This window comes from Xyrauchen texanus, chromosome 29 (genome assembly GCF_025860055.1).
Source record: "Xyrauchen texanus isolate HMW12.3.18 chromosome 29, RBS_HiC_50CHRs, whole genome shotgun sequence".
NCBI classification, from domain to species: domain Eukaryota; kingdom Metazoa; phylum Chordata; class Actinopteri; order Cypriniformes; family Catostomidae; genus Xyrauchen; species Xyrauchen texanus.
The window spans coordinates 16,848,819-16,876,517 of record NC_068304.1 but is presented as its reverse complement, the minus strand read 5'-3'; the positions used below and the strand labels follow the sequence as shown (position 1 = coordinate 16,876,517).

At 37.5% G+C, this 27,699-nt stretch overlaps 1 long non-coding RNA gene and 1 pseudogene across 1 annotated transcript; one reads left to right on the top strand and one right to left on the bottom strand.

Annotated features, from left to right (window-relative positions):
• Positions 1-1,381: 1,381 nt before the first annotated feature.
• Positions 1,382-27,699, bottom strand: LOC127622708 (cryptochrome-1-like; annotated as a pseudogene).
• On the top strand, positions 23,054-25,621 carry LOC127622715 (uncharacterized). Its single transcript, XR_007968001.1, has 3 exons — positions 23,054-23,087; positions 23,838-23,893; positions 25,559-25,621. It is a non-coding gene; the product is annotated as an uncharacterized LOC127622715 (long non-coding RNA).

Sequence of the window (27,699 nt, the reverse complement as noted above, 5' to 3'; positions counted from 1 at the left end):
TCTGAGAACAGAGCGCATCACTCGTGCCTCAAGAACTCTGAGTCTTGTAGTGCGGTTAGAATTCGCAATGTCTCGTTCCCTTCGTCTCAGGGAACTGAGGTTACTTACGTAACCGAGACATTCCCTTATTACTCAGTACACTTGACATTGCATTTATTAACACATATGGGGAACAGAATCCCATCACGCCACACTACACAACATAACCTCCCAGAAAGGAAGCATGACGCCGCAGTCTCGTGGGATGGTGACCAACATGAGTATGCTGTAGTGAGTGACCCTTGTGTTGGGCCAAGAGGGGAGCACGCTGAATTAATATATTAAATATAGTCATATAGTATAAAATAACTCCTTCACGAACCCAGTCAGGAAGGGAGTTTATTTATAATGTAAGTGTTTGTGACTTTTTAAATTACAACAGCCTGAATGCAGGCGGTTGTGTAAAAAGATGGGAAGCTTGTATTAAAGTGAGGAATATAAGTGAGGACCGTCTGTCTCCATGAGAGCTGACTCTGTGTGGGCACGGCCCAGACAGTAAATACATCTGTCATGTTGATCTGACAGCAGAATGTGCCTCTCGAACAAGGAACACTTACGGAATGACATCTTTAAAAAGATGCAAACAAGTAAGTGTATACATAAATACATATATATTTCTATCACACAATAAACAATTGCTTTGTAAGGATACACAACACCTGCCGAAGCGCTGCAGGGAATCAGGATGCTGAGGCCTGTTCACCAATGAAGCGGCAAGCTGCGAGGTGGAGTGATGTTTGCCGGAGCACTGCAGGGGAGCAAAGTCTTCTCGTTGCTGTAAAGATTCCACCTGCTGACTCGTGCATATCGACGGCGAAGGGTTCAGGGCTTCTAGACAAGATTATTGCTGTCTTGAAGGAAGAAATTCTGAGCAAATGGTGTTAGTGCACCTGTTTTTCTAGCAGACAGTTTGGCGCCAAAACAGGCAGGCTCAAACACCATAACCAAAATTAGAATATTGCCGTTATTGTAGAGAGGTTTCAACTAGGTCGTGTAAGAAGGCACTCCCCATATGCGTTAATAAACACAATGTCAATTGTACTGAGTCGTAAGGGAAACTGTGTAATGCTTCAGTGATGGCCATCTCAAAATACAATTGCTATTACAGTTCATCTGTATATGGGCACATTTATGAACATGCTTTAAATAACCTCAAAAGCACAGCAAGTTAGTAACAGGTCAATCATGTTTTAATTGGGATTTAAAAAGAAGACCAAACAACACAAGAATAATAATAATAAAAAGTTTTGTTTGTCATATAAAATATATAACTGCAAGTCTGTAAATAAGCAAGAAAAAAGTTAATTATAATGATTTGCAGACTGATTAACTTAGTAGGCCTTTCATTCTCATGTAATCATGTTCAAACAAATCCTCTTGTGCTTATTGAGTCACAGGCCACAATAACAGAAGGCAAAAATCAGACTAAATATACAGCAGATATATTTGCTGTGGTCTTTATGGACATTTTCATGTCTCTCTTTATAAATTTGAAACCGTTAAATTAATCAAAATTCTGTTCAATAATATCCAATTTCTCATATCAAAGAGCAACAATAATTTTAGGCTGGTACAAACCTGGTTATCTCATCCTTTTTTAATGGATTTTCCGGGATCAATTAAATAATTTGTGACATATGCTGATTTCCACAAACCAAAAAGAAAAGAAAAGAAATGCAGTTATAGTTAGGCACTTTCATTGAAGTGAATAGCACCAGTCCATAAATACACACAGTTTCAAAAGCATAGTCACAAGACAAATACTTTATTGTTAGATAATTATATATTGTTATATTCAATATTACAACTTTGTTTTCATGACAACAAAACCATGAAATCTCCATATTGGATGTAAATTTACACAGATGAAGTTATGAAGTGACTTTATCACAAAAAAAATGTTAACGTACAATGTTTACGTCTCGAAATACATTTGAAATAATGTGTGTTTTAGTGTTTATGGACTGGGCCTATTGAATGTGCCTTACTTTAACTGTGATGTTGCCTTTTGTTTTTTTATAAATGAAGGGCAAAATGTAATTTTTGTGTTTATCAACATTATGCCACAAATGATGTTAATTGAGCTTGTATTAAACCCAAAACCTTCATTTAAGTTACATCTCATTGTGTTTAAATTTCAGCTATTGTCAAATAATCAGAAAACAACACAAAAATGGACACTAAATGGTATCACACACTTGGAAAGAGAAATCAATGCATAACATTTGGTTTGTGTGACTATGACAATGCATGGGCAAACACCAAAACCATTTTGCTCCACAATTCATACACATACAATTTACAAATAATGTACAAATTTGAAATGCTGTAACACCATACAGTATGTCATGTGGCTTAGTCCTCAATGCTAATTCAAGCTCTACAGGTGGAACGACACCATGGGGCAAAGTGAAGTATGAAGGAGTTGATGATGGCCATGTCGAGAAGCTGTTCTCTGTGCTTCTGTTCAAAACAGGTCCTGTCACTCGTCTGAGGAGAGGTGTGTATGGCTAGAAGTCAGAGGTGGCTAGTTGTCTCGCCTCAGAATCTTTGATGCACTGGCTGCTGCTGGATCTTCACTTTGTCGCTTCAAAGTACTCATCCCTCTGGCTGTAGGTGAAGAAATGACGTTGTAGTTAAATGATTATTAGACTGTACACAAGAATATATGATGAAATCTGCCATTATTCTTGAAGTGTATGATAAATAGCCTTGATTTCTAGGTGTCTGTGCTTTCATAATTAGTATAATTCTCCAAAAACATATGGTGAAGCCATTCCTATTATTTGACATTCCTATAGCTAATTCCTATTATAATAATTTTATGGAATTATATCTCATTATCTCTCCATGCAAATTCCAAGCACCCTCTACATAACTGTTGAGAGATGCAATGGTAAGCTAATGTGTCAATACACACCTGGTTGTTGGGCATTGTTGAGAGACTGATGATCACATGACAATGTAATTAATGGAAACTCTGTTTGAGAACTTGCTGGTGCAGGGTGCACTGGAAAATAGAACACTAGAAATGCGGGACTGAAATTATCCTATAATTAACTTCTAATAGAGAAAGTACATAAAAAGCTGTGAAAATAAAATGGAAAAATATCCTTAACATCTCCATAGCGATCAAACAAAATAGAAGATGCACGTCAAGAATAGTGTAAAAGGTGCTTGTGTGTATACCTATTTTGAGATTGCTTTCCTGTGTGCTATATCCTGAGGAAGGATCTGCTCTCCAAGCTGCTCTGGTACCTGGTATGTTGCTTGTGTTGGTTGGAACAGTTGCAAGGAGCCCTGAGAAACATTCAGAGAGACCCATGAAAATCCCAATGGCTGCATTTAATCTGGCATACAGCATCAATAAATGCTTTGAGTCTCTCATGTGAATCTAGTTAAAGATCAACTGTTAAACTATATGTGATGTGACGCTTGCCCACGCAACACTTGCCCCAATGTTAGGGTGTTCTGGGAGCATTTCTATGTGGTTGCTAAGATGTTTTGAATGGTTGGTGATTGGGAGTGCTGTGTCATAGCTAAGTAGTTGCATACCTGTACTGGCCCATGTCAAAAGAGCCCATCCTCCACCCTCTTTTCTCTATGTAAGTCTATAGACAATTCTTTAGGTTCGCCCGTTTGATCAACTACCAGGTGAAAATCACAAGTCTGATCGCTTAGAAAAGTTATCACACACATCTCCTTAGCAAGCATTACTAATCATTCCTCTGTAATGCCACATCATTTTCTTACCAAGGCCCTGGTAGCAGGATAGCTGCTGGCAGATCTGTTTCATTCGCTCGATGTTTAACCTACTTGCCTCAACGTAATTAACCATAGGTTTGGGGTAGTGCACTCCAATTATGCACTTGGCAATCTTCTGAACACTTTCTGGAGCATTCCAAGGGTCATAGATGAACTTGGCAGGGAAGCCCCTCAATATGGGCAAATAGCGCCTGTAACAAAAATAAAAAAATGAATGAAATAATAATAAGAACAGAATTCAATGTTTTAAAATCTGAGGCTCGCATCATTGAGTATATTGTTATTTATATTATGATATCATTACTGTATATATAGTAATTTTAACAATAGTGACTATAATGCAGGGGTCGGGGTGGCACCTTATATAGTCTCCATTAGGATCGGTACGTCGACCAAAGCCCACTGGACAGTAACAGTGAAAGAACTGCTGGTAGAATGAGCTGCATGAAAGCCACATCCAGCTGCCTGCATTTACACTCCAGTCTGCATCCAGCAACAACTCCTCAACCACCTTCAAAACAAAAAAACTACTTATTAAATACATATTATGTCCTTATAGTGAAAATCCTGCAAAGAAAGCCATTTGTAAAAAAATACAAATATATACACACTAGGGCTGTCAATCGATTAAAATGTTTAATCGAATTAATTACATGGTGTCCTGATTAATTAATTGCGATTAATCGCATATACAAATATTTATATTAATATAATATATATATAAATATTCAGATAATTAAAATGCTTTACATTCCTGTAGCAGAAGAGTTAATCATTGATAAGACCATTTAAAAAGTGGCTTTACAATACAATGTATTGTTTACTACCATATTATTGATCATAAGTCAATCATTAGGTGCACTCATACAGTTCACAGCAATCCATTTCTCAAGTGAATTTGTCAATCAGTTGGAGATTTATTATGAGGGCTTGTTTAAGGACCTGTCAATGTACACCTACATCAGACATCTCGGGTGTGTTGCGTCATAAACATAAAATGTTCAGGTCACTGTGTCAAGTTAAATATAGTTTAATACTCAATCTTTAAACACATCTTGAAATCCCTTAGATCACATTTGCGCTCCTTAGAGTGTTTTGAACGCAAGAACGTAATGTTTGTGTTGTTCTGCCTACTGAAGTGGTTTCTTGACTGTATAAACTGTGTTGCTCATACAGATGAAATTTCACTTACTGCCCTCTGGAGTAAACAGGTGGTACTACAAGCTTGCATTACTCAGGAATCTTCCTTATTATGGTCTGTGGGCATGCGATTAATAGCATACATTTTTTTAACCCATTATTTTTTGTAAAATTAAATTGCACTGAATTAATGTGTTAAATCAACAGCCCTAATATATACACATACAAACATACACATTAATAGGAGGAACCATAGCAAGAGTTTCAAAGATATTTTGAAAAATAATAGAAATGCCCAAGATTTAGCAGATTCTTTTGTAGTACCTTCATGCCCTCCTCCCAGCTGATCCACAGGTTTCCACGCGTGAGGAAGCAAGCAACACCGTGCCTGGCAAGATGATGGACCCACCCCTCCTGCCTCAGCTGGGTCATAATGGCATCGATCCATGGGAAACCAGTCTGGCCCTCTGCCCACTTTGCCAGAGCTTCAGGGTTCCTGTCCCACGGGATCTGCACGCAGATGGGATTGCCCTCCATTTTGTCAAACTGTGGGTTGTTCATGGCAGCTGTGTAGAAGAACTCACACCAGAGCAGCTGACCATAAAGTGACAGTGGTGGGATACTGTTCTTCTTAACCTACAATTGAAAAACCAGAAAAAGATGAGGAAAAACCAGGCAGCTGTTTACTGAATAACCTTTCAATCAGTCTTCACAATGATAAACATTACCTTAACTACCAGTAAGCCAATGATACTCTCTTTACCTTTTTGTAGAGGTCTGTAAGTTTGAAGTAAAAAAGTCTGCAGGAGAGGCAGCCAAAGCAGAGGTAAGGGCTCAGGCCTGTGGGGCTGGCCAACAAGGAGATAGCATTCATTCTGGGAAGCTCGAAATTAGCTACCCATGCCTGCAAGAAAACATTTAACAAATAGCTATGCTAAAACTACCTATATATATATATATATAGACCATTTCAAGAATGTAAAACAAATCAAAGGAATTAGAATAGTCTGGATCTTTTCTGGATCCTTTGAACAAAGTCTCTCTGTCAAGGAAAGTCAGTCCTTTCAGCAGCCATCTTTGGAATGCTTTTGGGCAGTTTGGGCAGCTATTTTTTTATGTAAACAAGTATCATGAAAAAGTTCTGCTCCCATCTACTTGGGCACAGTTAACTTTGTGAATGGAGAAAGACTGAAATCTCCAAAAAGGTCAAGATTGCGATAAAAGAACATATTTCATATAAGCAGTCAAATCTGACAACACTGTGTGGTGGGGTGAGCAAGAGACGGACACAGTGGATGTGGCGTCAGGCCTCGGAGAGGCATTTATTTAAAATGAGTAGCCCAGTTTCCCTGGCCCTCGGCACTTGAGGGGAATAGCAGCCCGGCATCTTGGCCCGTCGGCCGTGACACGCGCTCCAATCCCCGGCACCGTAGCCCACTCCTGGGGAAATGGAGAAAAGTCACCGCGGGCGACATTGCTCAACAGCAAAGGTATAATGGTATAATAAATTGTGCGTCTTTAACTCAGATTACACAAAAAAAAAACGTCTTGTATAGCTAATGCGTGTTGGAGTTGATTGACAAGCGATTTCTGTATCTAGAAGGTAATTGGCTATTTTACCTGTAATGCAGGACTTCATTTCTACATCCGTTGACTGTTGGCTACCGCCCATCAATTTTAACAGAAGTGGCCCATCACTGCTAAATAGTCTCTGTTTTGACAAGCAGGAAATGTTCATGGAACAATGACATCACTTGACGTCACCAAAGAACAGTCCTTGAAATGGTCTATATATATATATAGTATATATATACTTTTTTTTTTCTCCATCGCTATGACAATGTAATATACTTGATGATTACCTTCCTCTCCAGGTGCCTCTCTAGACGTGTCAGAGCTTCAGTTTCTCCACCAGGCCACACTGCTGAGGTCAGCCCCTCGGTCTCAAAACCTGGAGCACACATGCATTACTCGGTCAAACACCCATTTACAACAGACACGTGCACACATACACAAAGTGAGGAAATGCAGGTGTCTCACCAAGCTCCTCCAGTGATGGCACCCCAAACTTGTCGTCATGGTCATCGCAGACAGGTGTGCTGCATCTGCCAGTGAATTCAGCAGTGATTGTCTCTGCTGGTATTTCCACAGGCTCCATTCTGTTGATGAGCATCTGAAATTGCTTGTAGGTGAGAGGAGACTGCCCTCCATTTAACTCTATGATCCTACAGAATTTATTTTTTTTATAAATAAATGAGCACACAAGACAATGTTTAAGACAAATGGACAATAATATGACACACAATATAACAGATTAGGATCGTCAAACTTGTCAAAATATAACACTTCTGGAAACAATGATTAATAACACAGCAAAAGCTAATGTTATAAAACACACTCCTTCATTTAAAAGGTAATATATTATCAAAATGGACAAATTACATTAAAACAATGGCATGTATCTTTGAAGCAAACGTTGCTTTTTTTAAGTAGTAATTCACCCAAAAATGAAATTCCTGTCATTAATAACTCATGTTATTCCAAATCCATTTAACTTTTTTTCCTTCAAATGGAACACAAAATTAGATGTTAGGAGTGTAGGAAGGAAGTGCAATGGAGTGGACGTGTCTGCCTCATTTCCCCACATTGGTTTTGTTTATTTAGCTATTAACCCCACTAAATTTTTGTGATGCATCACTAAAGGAACAAGACAACTTTATAACAGCAGCATCCATCAAAAATGGCAACTAAATAAGCGAAAGCATCCAAGAAAGAATCCAATACGAGCGCAGAGTCACCCACTGTGCCAAATGAAGTGAACATGGTGGCACTAACAGGCCTGTTGGAGGAGCATAGAGCAGCCCTGGCAGCTAAGTTCAGGGCCGCAATTTAATCTTTGGAGGTAAAGCTTGACTGTGTGCAGACCAGTGTCTGACCATGGACTCTGACTTACCACGCTCGAGTCCAACACTGAGTTATTAGATGAGCACGTAGAATGTCTGGAAAACTCATGTGCAACACAAAGCTTAAATGCCAAGGCCACGGACCTCGAAGCCCGTAGCAGGCAGAACAATATCAGGATCATTGGCCTGCCTGAGTTGTTTGAGGGCCCGTGGCCCATGACATTTTTATCCGAGTTACTCTTTGAAGTTTTGGGAAATCAAGTGCTGTCTTCTCCCCCGGAGCTTGACCATGCACACAGATCCCTTATCACTAAACCCAAACCAGGTGAAAGGCCAATAGTGGTCATAGTCCACTTTCAACCATTTGAAATAAAGGATAAAGTAGTCCAGGAGGCACGCAAAAAACGAAGAGAGCTGCAGTTTCAAGGGAAACCTATAGGCATTTACGAGGACTACAGCCCTAAGGTTTTGGAGCATTATATGATGTGTCAGGCATTTTTCTAAGGATTCCGGTTGTGTTGGCATGCATATATGGTCCTAACTGTTATGACGACACATTCTTTCCAATTTTATTTTCTGCACTACCTAATATTGATAGTCACAATATAATTAATATATAATTATAAGGGGGGATTTTAATTTGGTTCAAAACACAGTTCTTGATAGATCTACTTCAAAACATGCCACTTTATCAAACTTTGCAAGACTTTTAGAGTCCTATACTAAATAGATGGGCCTGTCAGATCCCTAGAGGTCTAGGTTTCCGTAAAGTAAAGCTTTCTCTTCTCGCACACTCACCATACATACTTGCAGATTGATTTTTTCCCTGTTAGATAATATAGACTGATGCACTCTGTCAGTTCCTGTGAGTATCATAGCATAGTTATCGCCAGTCATTCCCAAACTTCTTTGGATTTAAGGTTTCCACAAGCTAGAACCTTTTCTCACATCTCATATAAACATGTATGTTGAAACTAACAACAGTTTTACCATCAGCAGCAGCACACCGTGGGAGGCATTCAAAGCCTATTTACGTGGACAAGTAATTGCATTCGTCTGTCATGAGGAGATCTGAGTCCTCCAGGATGACAGAAATATCTTACCAAGTTTCTAAACTGGACTCTCAATATTCTTTGGCCCCTTCATCCAAAATGTATAAAAAACATCTTCAACTTCATTCAGAATATAACTTTCTTCTAACCCACTTCTAACTTCTAACCCATAAAGTTGAAAAGCAACTGTTGAACACAAGGCATTGTTTTTTTTTTTTATGAAAAAGCTGGAAAATTACTTGCATTTAGATCCCGATCAGTTTGTGCATCCAGACTAATCCCTAAAATTAAGTCACATATGGGTGAGATAGTTTCTGGAGGAAATTAATTAGATTTTTTCAAAATACTACTCAGAATGCAGTTCAAAGTTTTGGAATGGTGCAAACCCTCTTGATCAACTAATATTTCTTAGTGTTAATGATGACCCTACATATGATCTGGGTAAGTCTGTATTTATTACAGAGGTGCAAGAGACAATTCATTCCCTTCAGAGCAGCAAATCCCCTGGCCCCGACAGTCCTTTTCCTCTGTGCTAGCCCCAATTTTACAAATATGCAATACATATATAATGATATATAATACATAATGAGGCCTTTCTTTCAGGTTGGCTCCCATCAACCATGTCAGAGCCATTCATTTCATTGTTCCTTAAGAAAGATAAGGAGCCTCTACTTTGTAGAAGTTACAGGCCAATTTCTCTGTTAAACGTGGATTTAAAAATTCTGTCTAAGGTCCTCGCACATCATCTTCAGCAAGTGTTGCCTGCCATAATCTCCTCAGACCAGACAAGTTTCATGATTGGGAGACAGATTCTTTCTATAACACTAGAAGGCTTCTTAATATTATCCTCTCCCCCAGCTCTGACACTGAGGTTGTTCTGTCCCTTGATTCTGAGAAAGCTTTTGGCAGAGTCATGTGAGAGTATCTGTTTTTAGTTTAAAAAAAGTTTGGTTTTGGTTCCAATATCATGGATTTGGTTATTATATTCTTTCTCTGTCGCATCTTTGGATACTAATGCAACCCATTCTAAACCCTTTCCACTCCATCGAGGCACCTACCATCTGGCTACGTAGCAAGGAGAGGTTTGAGGGCATTTCTCTGTTTGGAATCACCCATAAACTCTCCCTTTTACGCAGACTATCTTCTTTTATACATAGCCAACCCTATTTCTTCGTTACAATCAAACCTTAATATTCTTGATTTATTTGGCTAATTATCTGGTTATAAATGTAACCCTCAAAAAAGTTAATTGCTTCCCATAATCTACCAGCTGAGAAGCTTTCTCAGTATCTGTTTCCCCTACAAGTGGGCTTAGGAAGGTTTCAGATATTTACAGTTGAAGTCAGAAGTTTACATACACCCTAGCCAAATACTTTAAAACTCAGTTTTTCACAATTCCTGACATTTAATCATAGTAAACATTCCCTGTCTTAGGTCAGTTAGGATCACTACTTTAAGAAGGTGAAAATGTCAGAATAATAGTAGAGAGAATTATTTATTTCATATTTTATTTCTTTAATCACATTCCCAGTTTACATGCACTTGTTAGTATTGGATAGCAGTGCCTTTAAATTGTTTAACTTGGGTCAAACGTTGTGGGTAGCCTTCCACAAGATTCTCACAATAAGTTGCTGTAATTTTGGCCAATTCCTCCAGACAGAACTAGTGTAACAGTCAGGTTTGTAGGCCTCCTTGCTCACACACGATTTTTCATTTCTGACCACAAATCAGACTGAGGTCAGGGCTTTGTGAAGGCCACTCAAATACCTTGACTTTGTTGTCCTTTTGTCCATTTTGTCACAACTTTGGAGGCATGCTCGGGGTCATTGTCCATTTGGAAAACCCATTTGTGATGAGCTTTAACTTCCTGGTCGATGTCTTGAAATATTGCTTCAACATATCCACATAATTTTACTTCGTAATGATGCCATCTGTTTTGTGAAGTGCACCAGTCCCTCCTTCAGCAAAGCCCCGCTTCAACATGATGCTGCCACCCCATGCTTCATGGTTGGGATGGTGTTCTTCGACTTGCAAGCCATTTCCTCTTAATATAACGATGGTCATTATGGCAAAACGGTTACATTTTTGTTTCATCAGATCATAGGACATTTCTCCAAAAAGTAAGATCTTTGTCCACATGTGCACTTGTTTTGGAGCAGTGACTACTTCTTTGCTGAGCAGCCATTCAGTTTATGTTGACATAGGTTGTTTTATTGTGGATATAGAAACTTATAGAATCCAATTGGCCAATTAGCCTATCAGAAGCTAATTGGCTAATTGCCTAAAGGCTTGACATTATTTTCTGGAACTTTCCAAGCTGCTTAAAGGCACAGTTAGCTTAGTGTATGTAAACTTCTGACCCACTGGAATTGTGATATAGTCAATTAAACGTGAAACACTCTAACTGTAAACAAATGTTGGAAATGCACAAGTAGATGTCCTAAACAACTTGCCAAAATAATATAGCTTGCGAAAATGAAATCTGTGGATTGGTGAAACAATGTGTTTCAATGACTTCAACTGTAAACGTCTGACTTCAACTGTAGGTGTATTTATTACCAAGTCATTCACAGCCATCTTCACAAAAACTTTTCACTACTTGCTTGATATCTGTAAAGCAGATATAGAGAGATGGTGTTCTCTCCCAATATCGTTAATAGGTAGTGTTAATTTGGTTGAAATGGTAATTTTGTAACAAACAAACTCTTTTATTTATTATTATTAGTATTATTATTATTAAGCATGCACGCATTAAGAAAACGGTTCACCAACTTCCAAAGTCTAAGGCCTTAAGGGCCTTACCCTACCTAATTTCCAACAATACTATTGGGCCTGCAATATTAATAAACTTCTTAATTGGATTGATTCCTCAGGTGCTCCCGAATATCCTATTTGGGCCCAAATGGAAATGTCATCCACAAAATATTCCCTTCATTCAGTGATTTGCTCCCAGTTTCCTATAACTACCAAAGATGTTTCAGAAAGTTTAGTGGTTACTAATACTCTTAAAATATGTGTCCAATTTAGAAAGCATTTTGGTTTGATTAGTCCATCGTCTTTTAATCTTGAACCATTATTCTTTTCAGCCATCATGTTCACACTCAGTTTTTCATGACTGGTATTCTAGGAGTCTTAGTGCCATCAAGGACCTTTATGATGAAGGAATATTTTTATCTTTTTCAAAATTATCAGATAAATCTGATCTTCTTAACACAACTTTTCATTTCTTTCAGATCAGACATTTTGTACAAAACCTATTTCCTCAATTTTCTAATTTCCCTCTTTATTCTGAAATGGACTCCCTTCTAGCTCTCAATCCAGACAAAAAAGGGTTCATCTCTGTCATTTATGAATCCATAGATTCATTAAATCCAGAACCCACTGTATCTCTTAAGAACATCTGGGAGCAGGAACTGGGAGTGGTCTTATCAGAAGTAGAGTGGGATTACATACTTGACTTAGTATACTCTTCATCTATATGTGCTCGACTTGGTTTGATACAATGCAAGATCCTGCATTGAGTACATTACACCAACGCCAGATTAGCAAAGATATCCCCCGATCGAAGTGACACCTGCAATAGATGCAGACAGTCTCCAGCCAATCATTCTTACACTTTCTTGTCCTGTCCAGGATTGGCAGAGTTCTGGTCTAAAATATTTGACACTTTTGAATATATCTTTAATGGCTCAGTCACTCCAAACCCTTTATAACACCTTCATGTGTTAAGTATCAATGTAATCAATGTTAGAGGATGTTAGTGACTGATAGCCTCAGTCACTATTCACTTTCATTGCATGGAAAAAGAAGCAACAAATGTGAATGGTGACTGAGGCTGTTATTGTGCCAAACATCTCTTTTTGGAGAAACGGAAATGGAAGAAAGCCAAACGGGTTTGGAAGAACATGAGGGTGAGTAAATTATGAAAACATTTTTATTTAATTTTTGGATGAACAATACCTAAAAGAGTACTTGAAGTTTTCAGGTATCTAAGAGCAGTATAAATTATTCAAGTAAACATTAAGAAACTGAAATAAATAAATTAATAATACTAATCAAATAAAAAACAAAACTTCGATTATTGTATATCAAAACACAGAATATTCATAAGTTAATTTATTGGGCTATCATGTATAATCAGACCTTGTACATCATGGAGATGTTTAGAACTTTGGGGATGACATGTTTCTGTGGGTGCAGATTTTGTGAGGGTCTGGTAATAACCTCCCACATGACAGCTGGCAACAACAAACATGGGCATCATATGGGCATATGGCAATGAGTACATACACACACTCACTTGTCAAGATCATAAAGTGTGTGGGAGATCCTGAGGAAGACTTCCACCCCAGCTTCAGTGGCCAGCTTCTTAATGGCTGCATCTCGATCCTTCCTGAAGGGCTCGGAGTTATACTCATATGACAGCCGGGTGATTTTCCACTCCTAAGAAACAAAAGTGTACAGAGTCAAACTTTTATGCGAAGTCAAAAGAGCTCTGCCTGACACACGCACGCACTCACACGCACACACACACACACACACACACACACACACACACACACACACACACACACACACACACACACAATTAGTAGAACAGAGCTATTCATTGTTGACTAGTCTCTAGGCAGTCTTTTTAGTGACCTTGAACAGCCTTGGAAAGACATCAGTGGGTTGACCCCTGATGACGAAGAGGCGAGAGTTAAGTTTGCGGAGGCTTGCATCCAGAGAACACAAAGTGCCAAACGCTTAGTTAAATGAACAGTGACGAATCATCCTTCAATAGATTTATAACATTGATGTCAACTGTACATTAAAAATCTTAACATTGCTTTGGAAAAAATTAAAAAACCTTAAATGTGCACTCAGTAACTTTTTTGTTTGTGTCATCTTGGAATTGTGGCACTGAGACCTCGTGGCATGGATGTGACTTAATTCAAAATCATTAGTTTTCAGTTACTGATGCCATTGCAGAAATGAACTATTCACAGTCAGACATGATTACTTTAATGCATGAGTGAAAGTGTCCAATAACAGGACAGTTATTTGAGATTATTGAGTACTATTATTCAGCTGGTCATGGGATTCCAATATGCAGCCCCAATGAGGGGACTATGTGAAAGTGCAGATTGATAGTAAAAAAGGACTTAAAGGTGACATATTATGCCCCGTTTTACATGATGTAATATAAGTCTCATGTGTCCCCAGAATGTGTCTGTCAAGTTTCAGCTCAAAATACCTCACAGATTGTTTATTCTACCATGCCTTTATACCACTGTTTTGTAGACTTATTCCAAACAGCCTGTTTTATTGTCTGTTGCTTTAAATGCAAAGGTGCTGCTGCTCCCCACACCTGGAAGTGGGCTGTGCCTTTCCTGCTGGTTTCTTTAGGAGTAAAACCTTTTTTTAATGAGGAAAAAAATGACAGAGTGCACCTTTAAATAAAGGTCTGCAGAAAAAGCAGAGGTGTTTTTCCTCACAATTAAGAATAAGTCTTAAACGTATCTGAACTGCAGTAAAAGTGTGAATCCAACAGAGGGCAGTAACATTCTATTGGTTTGAAAAGCACACCAGTACTTGAGTGGTTATGACACGCTGCATAATATACCGTATCTATGATTCTTTATGATATTTGTATGAGCTAACTTACATCAAGGACAGCTTACATTTGACCAAAACAAAGTTCTGAGCCAGAATAGATGTCAGTTCAGCAAACAAGGTGCAATCTTTATTTATAATATATGATCTTTATATGTCTATTCCTGGATGCATTAAGGATGGAAATTATCAAATTCGTCTCACCTCTATTCAACAAAACATTGTGCATGGAAAATATGAAGGAGCCGGCTATAAAAAAGAAGCTTGTATACTGCTACAGTCTCTACACTGTACTGAGCTAAAAATATTTGCACACATTTTGATACCACAATATGACAAACAAGAACATCATTATACACTATTAAATGATTCAACAATAACCCAAACTTTGGTCATGATCTGGTTCAATAACCTTACACATTTATACCTGGATTGTTGCATAGATGACTAGGCTAAATATTGAAAAGAATACTGGACAGATTTGAAAGCCCTCTATAATGTTTTGTTGGCTACACTGAAAATTTGGAAATAATAATAAGCTTAACCCCATCTCAGCTAGAGTCGCACTACTTTGGCAGACTAGAGGTCTCTCTTGTGAGACTGGATCAGCAGTACAACATCCAGTTCAGCCTGTCTGCAACCTACCTTATGTTGTCTGATTCCATAGCATGCACCAGGGCCAAGGTGACGATAAATCAGAGCATGCCTCCTTAAAGGTATAGTTCAACCAAAAATTTGTATTCACTTATCACTTACTCAGCATCATGTCATCCAAGATGACTTTCCTTCTTTTGCTGAAAACAAATGTTTTAGAAGAATATTTTAGCTCTGTATGACCTCAAAATGCAAGTGAATGCATAAAAATAAATGTAAGCCCCCAAAGTATATAATGGCAACATAAAAGCAATCTATAAGACACCAGTGGTTAAATATATAGCTTTAAAAGCGATATGAAGGTGTTGATGAGAAACAGATCGATATTTAAATCCAGTTTTACAATAAATTTTCCTCCCTGCCCAGTAGGTGGCAATATGCACGCAAAATGTGAATAACAAAAAACAAAAGAAAAATTTGAAAGTGAAAGAGGAGATTGATAGTAAAAAAGGACTTAAAGGTGACATATTATGCCCCGTTTTACATGATGTAATATAAGTCTCATGTGTCCCCAGAATGTGTCTGTCAAGTTTCAGCTCAAAATACCTCACAGATTGTTTATTCTACCATGCCTTTATACCCCTGTTTTAAAGACCTATTCCAAACAGACTGTTTTATTGTCTGTTGCTTTAAATTCAAAGGAGCTGCTGCTCCCCACACCTGGAAGTGGGCTGTGCCTTTCCTGCTGGTGCAATGAAAAACAGCTATAGTTGTCAAAAATACCACTATTGTTTTAAAATAGTTTTTATTACCCTGAAAATCATCATTGCATGACCCACTCATGCAGGACTGTGACAGAAAACAGACCTACATCTTCATTGTTATGGATTTGAATTTTCTTTTGGGTGAACTTTAAAGTCACTGCCATGGGCTCTTACAAAATGGTATGGGTAGTATGACATGAAACACTTTTGGGAAACTGACATGTCCTGCATCATGTGCTTCATATAAAAAAAAATGTTTTATAGCATTTCGCTCATTCTTTTATAACTATGCAGGCAGCTTGTATGATCTAATTAATTGAGACAATACAGGAAATATTTGTACTTTTTCTAAATTAATATTTCACACCACAGGATCATTTAAATGAACAAAATGAATGAATGAAAAAGTTATAAAAAAAATTGAACAACTCGGACCAAATAGTAACCAGGACATAAAATGTACACTTTTCCTTACACATTCATTTCAATTTTAACCTAAAATATTGATGTTGATGCAAACAAACAAACAAATAAAAGAGTCCAAGGACATGTTCAGTGTCAACTGCACATCTGTAAATCAAAAGCACACACTTTGGCTTACTTCACATAATTCAGCACTACGGAAATCTATAATTACACCAACTACACCAAGAAATGTTTTCTGTTTACTCAAATTTCAATTGTAGATTGAGATGAAAGCAACTTGCACCAGGGAGGAAGAACATGTCATGATGTCATTATCTTTAAAGGGGTCATGACATGATGAATAACATTTTTTGTCATTGCACCCTAGGGGGCCTACTGGTGCTCAGACAGTCACACTCACACAGGTGAAGAGGAGAGAGGGCCTTTCATGGGAGATTCATCCAAAGGGGACATACACACGACACCTTCAAATGCCTATCTGGATTTTGCATTAGATGAATGGCTTTGACCATTATCGTTCATCTCGTGCCGCTTTTAAAAGACACAATATCATGTTAAGTTAGGACTCTTAAACAGAAGACCATCCTGTTTTGAATGCATCCTGGACCGTTTTTGCACCCATCTGTGCCATTTTTGGTTGCTAGTCTTTTGTACACATGCACTATGGACTATGGACATCTTTAATCGTTTTGATGCATTTCTGGCATTGTGTGGCACGTTTTAAGAGCAGTACAAGCACAACTTTTAAAAACATGTATAATTCTGCTGCTGCCAATGACTGTGACCAGCATCTCTGCTTTGGCCTGTTGCCGATGGAAGCGCCAAATGTCACCATGGACTGTATAATGTTTGCATATTCAGAACATTTCAGCGTTGATATATGTTCTTATGGCTCATTTCAGTGCAGTTTGCATGTGAACCAGTCACAATACGATTCAAGCTTTGCAAAAGAACTGTTATTGAAACATGGGGCAGTTAAACACTACCAAAACCATGAGTAAACAGTTTCATTCATGAATGCTTCAAATGTCATGACTGTTTTTAGTCGCTGTGCATTAGGGAAAATGTTTATACATTCAGATGAAATATTTTGGGTGTACGTAATGTGTTAACCCTGAAATGTACTTTTATAAATTATAATGTGAAGTTTGCTCGTTTTCTTTCAATTGAGTTTCAAATATGGCTGTATTTGAGGGACTGCTTGAACTTTGTCAATCAGAACTTTTTTAAATTAAAGTCTTAAAGGGCCAGATAGCTTTAAACCAAGCTTTTAGACAGAGGGCAAGAGACAGGGTTGAAAATGATAATATATGATTAAATTATGACAGTTTTGGTGCATAAAAAGCTTTACTGAAATCTAGGGGAAGATATTAAAATGATAATAAAATTAATTTACATTTATACAAATTATATATATATATATATATATATATATATATATATACATACACACACACACACACACACACACACACACACACACACACAGTCAGGTCCATAAATATTGGGACATCGACACAATTCTAATCTTTTTGGCTCTATACACCACCACAATGGATTTGAAATGAAATGAACAAGATGTGCTTTAACTGCAGACTTTCAGCTTTAATTTGAGTATTTACATCCAAATCAGGTGAACGGTGTAGGAATTACAACAGTTTGTATATGTGCCTCCCACTTTTTAAGGGACCAAAAGTAATGGGACAGATTAAGAATCATAAATCAAACTTTCACTTTTTAATACTTGGTTGCAAATCCTTTGCAGTCAATTACAGCCTGAAGTCTGGAACGCATAGACATCACCAGACGCTGGGTTTCATCCCTGGTGATGCTCTGCCAGGCCTCTACTGGAACTGTCTTCAGTTCCTGCTTGTTCTTGGGGCATTTTCCCTTCAGTTTTGTCTTCAGCAAGTGAAATGCATGCTCAATCGGATTCAGGTCAGGTGATTGACTTGGCCATTGCATAACGTTCCACTTCTTTCCCTTAAAAAAACTCTTTGGTTGCTTTCGCAGTATGCTTCGGGTCATTGTCCATCTGTACTGTGAAGCGCCGTCCAATGAGTTCTGAAGCATTTGGCTGAATATGAGCAGATAATATTGCCCGAAACACTTCAGAATTCATCCTGCTGCTTTTTTCAGCAGTCACATCATCAATAAATACAAGAGAACCAGTTCCATTGGCAGCCATACATGCCCACGCCATGACACTACCACCACCATGCTTCACTGATGAGGTGGTATGCTTTGGATCATGAGCAGTTCCTTTCCTTCTCCATACTCTTCTCTTCCCATCACTCTGGTACAAGTTGATCTTTGTCTCATCTGTCCATAGGATGTTGTTCCAGAACTGTGAAGGCTTTTTTAGATGTTGTTTGGCAAACTCTAATCTGGCCTTCCTGTTTTTGAGGCTCACCAACGGTTTACATCTTGTGGTGAACCCTCTGTATTCACTCTGGTGAAGTCTTCTCTTGATTGTTGACACACATACACCTACCTCCTGGAGAGTGTTCTTGATCTGGCTAACTGTTGTGAAGGGTGTTTTCTTCACCAGGGAAAGAATTATTCGGTCATCCACCACAGTTGTTTTCCGTGGTCTTCCGTGTCCTTTGGTGTTGCTGAGTGCGTTCTTTCTTTCCCAGCCTCTTTTTCCTATTTGTAGTGGAGATGAGTGGTACCCGGGGGGGTCTTCTGCTGTTGTAGCCCATCCGCCTCAAGGTTGTGCGTGTTGTGGCTTCACAAATGCTTTGCTGCATACCTCGGTTGTAACGAGTGGTTATTTCAGGCAAAGTTGCTCTTCTATCAGCTTGAATCAGTCGGCCCATTCTCCTCTGACCTCTAGCATCAACAAGGCATTTTCGCCCACAGGACTGCCGCATACTGGATGTTTTTCCTTTTTCACACCATTCTTTGTAAACCCTAGAAATGGTTGTGTGTGAAAATCCCAGTAACTGAGCAGATTGTGAAATACTCAGACCGGCCCGTCTGGCACCAACAACCATGCCACGCTCAAAATTGCTTAAATCACCTTTCTTTCCCATTCTGACATTCAGTTTGGAGTTCAGGAGATTGTCTTGACCAGGACCACACCCCTAAATGCATTGAAGCAACTGCCATGTGATTGGTTGATTAGATAATTGCATTAATGAGAAATTGAACAGGTGTTCCTAATAATCCTTTAGGTGAGTGTATATATATATATATATATATATATATATATATATATATATATATATATATATATATATATAAAAGATTATGTCATGACCCCTTTAATACATGACCAAGATGTGCTGGGTTGGGTACTGAATGTTTTCTAATTGTACTCTGCTTGCGGTCTAATACTGAGCTAAACTAGATTGAATCTGTTTTTACAAAGTGAATGTAAATTCTCTGTTGTTAAAGTTTTACTAGGTTATCATCAAGATCGTCTTCAACTAAATAACTAAAGGACTGTATACAGAGCAATCCAGGGTACTAGAACACTATAACCTCCCAAAAGAAGCCTCTGTGTGGGGTGTTATTTTGGCAATGGATCATTATATCTAACCATTATAAAGAGCAGTGGTGGTGCAAGCAAGAGAATGTTGGTGAAAGGAGGGAAAGTAGGTCAGTGCTGAAAGGGGAAGTAATAGCATCTACTGACACACTGACCTACTTAATCTCCTGCACCCGGGAGAGAAATGACTGAGCTAGACGTTCCATCATTATTCAGCTATGAGTGGACCGCCGAAGCCTGCCACAAGAAAATCCCACCCCAGACCAAAAGTATCATCACATAGGCTATAGGGTGATGATATACAATACACACTTCTACCCCTGCACATAACTGTATACCTGCACGTAGCTGTTTTTATATGCATTATTTTTCTCGATCATTTATATCTTTTTATTATTATCTGTGCAATGGAAGTGTCTGTCACCAAAACAAATTCTTTGTGTGTGTAAACTTCCTTGACAATAAAGCTCATTCTGATTATAGAATACTCTTAAATGGAAATACCTTGATCACTAGCAACAGGCCATAATGACAGTTTCTTATTGCAGTAGTTCACATTTACTCTATTAGTCCTTCCAAATAGTAATCCTGCACAGAAAAGACAGCTAGGTCATTCCAACAATTTACTAATATTTACAGCAAGTCCCCATTACAGAATATGATATTTACATATATTGTTTAATTTCACCTGATTACAATTTTAATAAGCTTGGTAAAAAAATTAAATAAAAAACAGTAATGTTACACACTACTGTGGGCATAAAAGTCACATTTTAAATATTGAAAATAACTTTCATCTGTTGCACTAATGTCATTTACTCATGTCCCCAGAGCTGCACGTTAAACATCTTTGACAAAAATAAGTGCTAAATTAGCAGATTTCTAAATTTTGTTCCATCCAATTAAGTGGTTAGTATGACATTCTCTCACTAATTGCCCACCCTGTAATGCCATGATACTATGACCTTTATAGAAGATGTATGTTATGAAATGACATTACACACACCGGAGGTGACGTCAGCCATTCTGCAAAATTATTTTGAGATATATGCAGTTTGTAAATCTTTTGTTATAGATGTTTTCCTTTGTGATGTTATTCATGTGGTCAAACTTAACATGTCCACACCATGTATTGACATTTTTTAATTTCCCTATATTTATGTTAACAGAAATAAAATCATCAATACAAGTTCACAATTATGTTCACAAGATATCATTCACAGACCATGTAGTGGCGAATTATTTATCCATTAAATTTCGACCCCATTGTCGTTCAACCAGTCATTTTTCACCCTGACATTGCCCATTTAACTGGATGGACATCTTAAGTCATTTAGCTTGACTGGTATGACTTATGAAATCTTTAACATGTCCCTTTAATAATGAAACAAAAACATACTCAGAAAAGTATGTTAAATTTTTCAAAAGTTTTAAAGCCAAAATGGGACCAAATTGTATGACCCAGCTGACTTTCCAGCAGGTCAGCTTAAATGAAAGTTTAAAATGTAGCCTACCCTTTTTTTTCCCAGCAAGGAAAATAAAATAAAATATTAAACACAAGGTCTGTGAAATGTCCACAAATAAACCACACAAAACAGGCCCACTCATGGCCAACATGCTTACATTTAATCTTTAGGGGGAAGAAAAATACGAGAGATTTAGGGGTTTACTCTTATAAAAACAAACCTCACCTCTAAAGTGGGAATATACTACATTTTAATGTAATATAATATCTTTGCATGCTTTATCATGTCACAGCATGCCATACAAAACATGTTACATACTGAGCTAATGATATTCAACCAGTGAAAAATGATAAAGTGAAAAGTGGCCATGTGAGGAGGTAATTTTAGCCATAAATCCGTATCATCGTGTATTCTGTATGAATTAACCACATTATCCTCTTTAACATTGTTCCACATGCAAGCACAATCAATTATCATCAATACTTGTTTGATGACACCATTTAAATTATTAATTTAGATTGTACACTGTAAAAACTAAAGGTGCCTCAAATATCCTGTCGGATACTCAAGGAACTTTAAAATGTAATTTAGGTGCCTCAAAGCTCTTTCTCCTATAGTAGGGTTACTGGTTGAACCATTGACTGTCTTTGCGGTTCTTGCAGGAACTTGTGGGATCCTTTAAGCACTTTGTATTCAGTTCTGAGGTTCTGGAGGCTCCTTTTCATTACCATGAGACGTCGAGGTGCTTTGGGGAAGTTAGAGGTACTCATATTCTATGAAAGGGTTCTTGAAAGACCTGTAACATATACGTGGTTCCTGGAAGATCTCTTTTGTAAAAGCCAGAATCTGGAGGAACCCAAAAGTTCTGTGAGGCCACATTAAGATGTACAGCCATTCAGATGTACAGTTTATTTGCCTATTGTTGTTATCATTATTACTGTTGTTCATAATTATTAATGAACACACACAGACAGAGAGAGAGAGAGAGAGAGAGAGAGAGAGAGAGAGAGAGAGAGAGAGAGAGAGAGAGATTTTGAGATTGTTTACCAGTTAGCCAGAAGACAAGGTTGAGATCAGATCACACATTTTTGTACATTTTTGTTACATTTTTATTGAACAGATTATGGGTAATGCTTTGTGTTCAGGTTTGACTGTACTCATGTAAAACATTACACTTCAAATGCCTAAACATAAAAAGACAAAAAAGCAATAGACATTTTACAACCAAGCAGATTTATAGGCTACTATAGCCTACAGACCTTGCCTAGTGGTACAGCATGTCCACAAAATACGTCACTAATTTAAATAGAATTTTTTTCTTCTATTATTTAAAAAATTCATATTGAAATAAACAGTGCATTATTAAAAGTGAAATTTTGTTTAGTAGGCTACCATGAAATGAAATATAGATTTTACATTTATTTAATAGTAATAATAATAATAATAATAATATGCATTTGACCACAAACAGTACAAATGTGACACTCAAACGAACAGCTGTAGGCTATATTAAATTGAGTATTTTGTAATTCTGAATTAAATAGCTTTCAGGACTGGCTATTGCTTAAACTGGTCAACAATTAATACAGTGATTTATCTTTATGTTGTTATTGCCATGATGAAACCTATTACAGAATATATATCAGAATATATATAGCCTATATATATCAGAATATATATTTTTAAAGTGTAGTATTATTATAATTATTAATCGGAAGAAAAATACGAAGAAGAAGAAGAAGAAGAAGAAGAAGAAGAAGAAGTGCTCTCGTGCGTTCTGCTCCCGCGCAACGCAAGAAGCGGTGATTTTAAAAAAACGGCTTCATATGACTTCCCCATTAAAGGTGAGTAAAGTCGCCAAAATTATTATGCAAAATATATACTATGTGTACACACATTGACACACTAACACGCTTAATTGTATGGCTGTTTAAAAATGTATGTTTTAAACTTTTTAACCGCTTATAGCAAAGAACGTATATTGACCATACACATTGACAGTAAGTTAGGCCTATAGCAGAATAGGACTAACTGTTTTAGCTGCTGATGCTAACGAAATGTAGCCTAAACGAAATTACTTTGTGGGTCGAAATGAGCACTGTTAAATCACAAACAATGATTTTAGTTTTGTTGTTAACTTTTAGACAATGTAACGTTAGCGCTCTCTTTTTTTATTTAACTAACGTTATTTGTTGTCATTGGCATTTGTGTTAATTCGTTGTTTACACAAACATACACAAATTGGGTTTACATGTTTTAAGGGGACATTCCATGGCCTTACGAAAATTAGCCAAGGATTTATTATAGTAAAAGTGTAGTAAACATTGTTTTCTGTCGGATTGATTAGTATTTGTTTAAACACAGTTGTACTACAAATAGGCCTAACGTTACCATGGTAAAACTATGGTTAGTGTAGCAAAACGATGGTTCATTTGTGGTTACTATGGTATAATAACCATGTTTTTGTTTTATTTGTAGTAAAACCATGGTTAATTTTCGTTAGGGTAGACATAATGATTTTTATACTGTACAAACTGTATACTATTATTTAATATTTACCCTAACCCTTTCCTTTGATCTTTTTCTGTCCTCAGAACATCCAGTATACTTTATTCCTCTGAAATACAGGTTTCACTGAGCTGCAACAAATGTAAGTGTATTTCTGGACTTCAAAATAACTGAAATGGTGCTTGTCAATCAGGTCTTATTCATTAAAACACTAGCAGAAAAATATTTTTTAAATCAGTTTATGAATTAGGGGTCCAAGCACCGAAAGAACAAGTCATTCTGAGCAAACATTAGTTTAATTAAAAAAGAAATTCAGATGTTCAGGAAGCTAACAGCAAATTCTAAACTGTTCTGAATCTTTTGAGCCTAATATCATATTCATGGACTTTGCTATAAAAACCACATAAGATACATTTCAATTGAATCACTGATCGCCCACACGGGCCATTGATGCTTGGACCCCAATGATTGCCGTTTGTGGCTATATTTTTTCTTCATTTATTCTAATCAACATATTAGAATCATTTCTAAAGGATCATGTGCCACTGAAGACTGCAGTAATGATGCTGCAAATTCAGCTTTGACATCACAGGAATAATATATACTTTTAAATATATTGAAGATACAATATGTAAGATTTTTGTAATAAAATATCCAAAAATCACTTGCACAGTGTGATATATTTCCTGCAGTTGTCTACTTACAATACCCCAAAAGTCCACAAAGATTTTTAATTTCAGAGAAATTCCCATTTTTAAATAATGGTCCATCCCGGAAAAAAATGTTGCATGTCAATGACGCAATATCCGCGCTATCCTTGGTTTCCGCAATATCACGTGGACAAATGCGGAAGTGGTGGTTATAGCTGTTGTGTCCATCATGGATCACCAGGGGCAGAGTGGCAATCGGGAGAGTCGGGACTTTTCCGGTGGGCCGGTAGTGTTTTGAGGGTGCGAGGGCCGGTCTGATAATAGTTATACATTGCAAGTTCTTAGCAACACCATCCGGTGGCCTGGTGTCGCGACGCTGCCCGCTTGTCAAACTGTGCAACCTCTCTGCTCAACCCGTAAATAAATGCATCGATGCGCATTTTGTTTGAGTTTTTAAATGGTCCAGTGGTGGATCTTTTGCCAAGCGTGTCAGAGGTTACGGGTTCTAATCCGCACTCGTATAGTTTTTTTCTCTCTCATCAAAACTGAAAATGTTCATCAGTGGTTACAGTATATCAAGCAGGGACACGTTGTGTGCATGTTTTTTATGATTTCACCGGAACGAATAGAGAGTCTCCCCAACGGCGATAGATTGAAGCGTGCGTCCTTGTGAAAACTGTGCGCGACATAGATGTGACCAGTAGTGGTAGCTTACTTAATCTATTTAAAATAATTGTGCAAGGGTTCTTTTTATCACGTGTGGTGACCAAGATTATGGCAGTGCAATTAAATACAATAGGCTGTGTGTTAAAAAATATTTAGCCATTAATTGCAAATACTGTCGTTCAAATTTACTTTGAGCACGATTGTTTTGAATTTTTTTATTTATACGTGCAAATGTTTTGGGCCATTGACAATTGAAATAATCAGCTTAAAGTTTTGCCAGTATTATGCCAGTTATTGCTAGTGATTTTGTGCATTTAACTACTCCACAACCATAAAAGGACATTGGATATTATGTATATTTTTAACTCTGTGACCAGTTGCATTTGATGTTCCTAATTTTTAAGACACTTTGAATAAATGTTTGTGGAAAATTAATTAATGTAAATGTTTTGTAATAAAAATTTATCTTATCCCTTTTTTTCAACCAACAGCCTCCACAGAACCTCACACCAACAATGGTGATTACAGGAGACCCATTTGGTGAAAGCAGCATTATGGTTTTTCTTCATGGCGAAGAACTGCTTGCTGATGAACCTGATGACATAACAATGGGTGTAGGCCTTACTATGAGTGCCTACTTTCTGTTCAACATTAAGTACAGGAAACCAACTAAAAGTACACTGACTTTTCTGCAGTATCTGTTGGGCATTCAGAAGGAGAGCATCAAGCTACCTACAGTTGTGTTGAGGCTTATCAATTTCTTAAAATGTCCTGTGTGAATATTCCCAGAGTGAAAATGTTACCATTGACTGCATTGTAAATTGAATTGTAGTCAATTTGAATTTTAGGCTACTGTTTTTGAGGAACCTGAAATATATTCGAAAGTTTTAAGATATTTGAGTCATATTTATATTTTACAGTTTTGTCAAGATTTAAACTCTTAATGTATCACAATATTAACATTATACATGTGCTTCCATGAATTAGATGTTGATACATTTATTTATTGACTATAAGGTGATTATTTATTGAACTTTTTATTTGTATGGATGTTATTGTTGTTTATCAATAAACAATGTTTGTTTTGTATTTGGTTTCAGTTTTTCATTGTGTTTATAAAATAATAATACATGTAAATAAATAAATAAATTTTATTTATTAGTAAAAGAAAGGGAGGGGAGGGTGGGGACAAGAAATAGAATTCAAATTGGGAAATGGTGCCTTGAAGCACCAGAGGTGGTTCCTGATCATTCTTAATAAAAGGGTTCCTCAAGAAGCCTTTAAAGGGGTCATGACATGTTTTTTTTTATTGTATTATTATGTTCCCTTAGGTGCAATTATAGTATTAATATATTTTTTTTTAAGAAAAACTTTTAAAATCTAGTGATTTATGACCTTTTCCCACCCTGTTTCTCATCCTCTGATTCAAACAGTCTGTTTTGGGGGCGTTTTCCATTTAAGACTTCAGTGTTAACGCTCACTGTTATGATTGGCTAACGCCAGTGCCTATGTATCAATTATTGACGCTCCCAGCCAGAACAATATGCAAGTAAACTAAGTAAAAACACTGTGATTATTCATAATGAATGAAATTGCGCTTTAAAAAGTAGTTTAAAGTTTAAAATAGATTAGGCCTACTTACAGTTTGTGCCGTCGTTGTTCCCAGAATAGTCGGCACGGACTTATCTTTGAGCAACAGTTTTCTGGCAAAGAAAGCATCATATTGAGATTTGTTCTCAAAACAGTCATCCTTAAAATGTACAGAACAAACGCTTAAGTTAACACTGCCGTGACTGGGACGTCCGCAAAAAATAAACTGCATCCATTTTTCCCTGACGCCTGGATCTTTCGGCAGCTTATTCAGAGGTTTTGTTTGACCACAGCCAGGAACAGCACATCTGTGTGGCATCGTAATTTTTCTGTTCACAAGTAGTCTCTGTCAGAGCTCGCTGTCCATCGACTGAACACTTGTGAGGCGACGGCGATACTGAAATGAGCGTGAGTTGTCTTGCGCTTAAAGCGTAGTTATCTTGTGCTGGAGGCGGTCATATGCAAACGCTGTTACGTCACTTCTAACCGACACGTCACTTCTAACCATGAATCCAGAACGAGCTGTATTTTGAGCTTGATTAAATAAATGATTCGTTTAGAATGGGGAGGACGTCTTAAAATATTAAACTTGCAGGACGTTTTAATGATACAAAGACCTCTTATATACCAAAAGATCAAGGCAAATTTGGTTTCTCATGTCATGACCCCTTTAAGGTTCCTCAGAGAACCGCCCCTTTTGAAAAGGGTGCCTAGAGGATCTACAGACGGTTCCGCCGGTGTGGCAAAGTGAAGAACCCCAAAAGGTTCCTCCAGGCACCTTTTCTTTTTACAGTGTAGTCCAGTTGTGTTAGTACCCACCTCACTGTATGCAGGTGGTGACTTCTGACCCTCTGTGCATGTGTTTTGTTCCAAATAGAAACTCACCTCCATCTGCTGATTCCCACGTTGGACGATCCCGCAAACCGGGGTCCAGTATGTAAACGCATCTTAGAGTGTCTGCTCCCGCAATCGAGTCCCGCAGAGCTGGGTTATCATGGAGCCTCAACCCCTTTCTGAACCAGTAGATCGTATTGACCACCAT